Here is a 4302-nt window from a genome sequence, read left to right as displayed (position 1 = left end):
ACTTCTATGGTGGCTATATGCCATATCAATGGTATTACAGTAAGAATCACCCAGATTAATGAAGAATGAGCTTTGATGAAAACCGAGCAAAGCACAGTGATAATGGAACCAGAATTGGCTTCAGCATGCAACAATCCAACACCATGCACTATCTCTCCTGCCCTGAAGGACTCTTATGACAGATGGAGCCCAAACTGATAGACTAAATGAACACAACGAATATTTTAAAGGGATAGCCCATAGACTAAGGGAATGATATCTGTGTGTATATATATCAAAAGACAGGAAAAGTGGTGGTAACTAATGGGAATGTATTGGCAAGTGGGGGACCTGGGCATGACGTAGATGGTATAGAATAAGGGGTGGATATTTCAGCTGGGATAGAGTTAATTTTCTTCCTAGTAGCTGGTACAGTGCTGTGTTTTGGATTTAGGATAGGGGGCACAGCCAGGACAGCTGACCCAAACTGGCCAAAGGGATATTCCATGTGATGTCATGCTCAGTACATAAACTAGGGCAAAACTGGCTGGGGGGCCGCTGCTCGGGAACTGGCTGGGCATCGGACGGCAGGTGGTGAGCAATTGCATCATGCATCACTTGCTTTGTATATTCTTTTTTTTATTATTTTTATTATTATTACTGTTTTACTTGATTTTACTTCAATTGTAAAACTGTTCTTAACCCACGAGTTTTCTCTCTTTTACTCTTCGGATTCTCTCCCCCATCCCACTGGAGCGGGAGGATTGAGCGAGCGGCTGTGTGGTGTTCAGTTGCTGGCTGGGGTTAAACCACGACACCTTGTCAGGTCTAACTAGGGCCTGAATTCAGATAAGAATCAGGATGCTGCTTTTCTTTTCATTTGGGAACACTCAGAGTTTGAGCTTCCCTGTGTGCTCCCTTATGCTGTTCCCTTATAGTTATTGAAAGGAAAAAAATCACAGTAGTGATCAGAACCACTGTACGTCAATAACATGGACAACATAGAGTTGTTCTCACATAAAACTCCTGTTGATGTCAATGAGAGTTTTGGGCTTAACTGACTGATGTACATGAAACTGCACAGTTATCCACCTTATGACAGTACAAGGACAGCAGCAAATTTAAGGGTCAAATTCACCGACAGGTTCTGACTGTTTTGCGTTGCTACAGTGACACAAAACAAGGATTAAGCTGGCTTTGTAACCAGCTAGTTAAAACAATTTTATTCATAGAGTCTAAGACCAGATAGGTTTGCTGTGGTCATCAAGTATGACCTTCTGCACCACACAGATCTTAGAATTTTATCAAGCAACTCCTGCATCAAACCTATTAGGGTTGCTGCACATTTGTTAGAGCAGCACATACAGGTCAAACTGACCCACATAATCCTGTCAGGTAATATGAATAGTCATTTAACCCCTTCCATTCAGATCGTATTTGCCCGGTATGCAGCTGTGCAGTGCTAGCAGCTGCAGAGTCTAAGATCTGACTTTCGTGTTCGGTGCTAGTTTAAAACAGTGATGTCAAAACTAGAAGTTGTTTTTTATGTTGATATCAAGCAAATATCTCTTTTTAACCTTCTGTCATATAATGCTGTGCAAAAGGTATTCGTACCACTAGAACTATCTTATTCATGGGGAAATGGTGGCATCAGAGGATTCAGTCTTTGCTGAAAGACCTGATTTCATACAAATAGTCACATGCTAGCTGTGCCACACTCCAAGGTGGCTAAACGCATGAAAATGCTGCTCCTGAAGCTGTATAGCCATATAGGATTGTGTCATCTATTTCCAGCCCATTTCAGAGTGCAGCCTTGTTACCATGATCACGGGCCCGTGTTAACAAACAGGTCTCAGGAGCTCTGGGACAGAAGCTGTTTTCCACCCTGCAGTGATTTACATAGACACGGTTGCACTTTCCAGTGGAAAGGAATGGAAATTTTACCAATTCATCTCCTGTTTAATTTTTAATCCCTCTAGACCATATTTGTCGAAATTGAAACTTCTAGGCAGAGTCTGGGTGCGAATGAGTCAAAACCGTCTGTCACTCTCCCTGGAGCCTGGAATAGAAGTGGGATACATTATTTCATCTTTTGACTATTTTTATATGTTTTTACTAATATTTTTATGAGAAATGCCAGTGTCTAATTAATGAAGCTGTGATGAAGAAACAAACAATAAAATACCAAATTTCCAGATGACATTTTATTATACTACTGAATGTACTGGAATTGCGGGTAGTAATATAAGATGAAAAGCCATTGAAGACTGAACCATCAGAATCCATCAGAAACACTTGCTTTAAATGTTTTCCTGTTCACTAAATTCTGTACAAGTGAGTGTTCAGTAGTCTTCACTGTTTGCAATTTATGCTGTGTTTGCCTTCTGTTTACACTTTGGGCTACCAAATTTACCATACAAAGTTTCAGCAAAAGTATAACATCTGTTTTGAATTTGGTACATTTTAACCAGTTCTCCAGTTGGTGTGCAAACACAGACAGTGAAATGATTACTCTAGGCTTGTTTAGAAAAGAAATAATTTGAGTAGGGAATTTCGGCTTATATGTTTTTGTCGGTTGTACCTTAACCTATACAGTTAAGCAAAGTCTACCATATCATTTCCACTTCTGTAATCCATCTAGTTAGCCCTCCATTATTTATATATTATTTTTTTGGAAATGGCCACCACTGAAATATATGCCTGCTAATGACCATTTCACTGTTCTTTAAGCCTAGCTACTTAGATACCTTTAAGGATCTGAGTAGGGAATCTTGTTATCTTTCTGAGATTTTATTTTATTTCTTCCCAATAGGAGGCTCATGAAAGTCCTGAAAAAATTCCCATTGATGCCAATGGGACTGGAGTCAGGGAGTCAGATCTGGCAGTAGGGACACTTATTGAACTGTTTTACTAACGCCTCTAAAATGCACCACACTGCAGTCCTGCCTTCCATGAACACCTGCCACATTTGAAAGTGGTAGAACAGATTTTCCAGTCATGAAAATTCATTTGTAAAATGTTGCAATGTTGAAATTGGGCATCTCCAAAAAGCAAATATATGTCTAAACTGTCTTATGTGAATTGCTTGGTTCAGAGAGAATTAATATATATATTTGATATATGTATAGATTATTCATATATAAGGGGATAAAACAAGTATCAAAAAGTAATTCTGCTATAAAAGTACAAGCAGAAAGATACATGCATAGCAAGCTCTCTTTCCTGCTCAACCACATTCCTTTGTAAAAAGATGCAGGTGTTTGCCACATGAGAAGAAAAAAAATGAAATTTTTGAGATTGCACTCTATACCTGCAATGAATTTAATGAAATGTACATGTGCACATCTGTTATATGTTGAAGTATTTTTACTACCAACTTTAAGGAATGTAAGAAGATAAAAGGACTATAGCTGAAAAGGGAGAAATGGGCTTACGTGAAAAAAACCGTGAAGGTCTTCTGCTTTCAGTGAAGGTGGTAATCAGTTCTGAAGCTAGTGAAAAAGTAGGGTCATTTTAGGAAGGTGAATGCAGAGGGCAGCTTCTGGTGACTGTACCAACTTCACACATCTGCAGCTGAAGTGACTCAATTCTCAAATTGGAGACCTTATCTTGTAGACAGGTTCAGAGTCAACAGGCAGGAAGGATCTGATGACTCCTTCCTGGAAATCCATTAAAGGTCATATAATTTTTTCTGGAAGTCCTCCCACTTTCCCCCAGTGTTCATTGGTTTTAGTTTTTGAGGCTTAATATTCTTCTCACCATTACTTGAAAAGACACACTGTAGACAAAAGAATATCAAAGAAAGGACAGGGACTGTTCCTTCTGAGGAACACACTATACTCCCACATGTGCATGGCCAATGCCAGAAATGATACTTTGATTTAAAAGTTAAGCTATGATTGATTAATATAAAATTGAAACAATTCTTTTTCACAAATCAGACCCTCAGTGAAAGCCCATGACAGTTGATAGGAATTTTTCCTTAAATTCAGCTGATTTTGAATCAGATCCAGAGAGTTAAAAGGGAATTTCACTAGTTTTTTGTATGCTGTTCTCTCTGGACCTCCTACAACCTGTCTCAATAGAGAAAAGGGTAATTTTTATTTCATGTCAAGAATTACTCCTACTCAGGTAGTAGTATTTATCAGTCATTTTCTTTAATTCACAAAAATGTATTAATTCTAAGTAAACAACCCCAAACCACCTAGTATAGAATCATAGAATCATAGAATCATTAAGGTTGGAAGAGACCTCTAAGATCATCGAGTCCAACCATCAACCCAACACCACCATGCCCACTAAACCATGTCCCTAAGTGCCTCA

This window comes from Pygoscelis adeliae, unplaced genomic scaffold (assembly GCF_000699105.1).
Source record: "Pygoscelis adeliae isolate BGI_AS28 unplaced genomic scaffold, ASM69910v1 Scaffold108, whole genome shotgun sequence".
Lineage (NCBI taxonomy): Eukaryota > Metazoa > Chordata > Aves > Sphenisciformes > Spheniscidae > Pygoscelis > Pygoscelis adeliae.
This window is presented reverse-complemented; position numbering follows the sequence as displayed.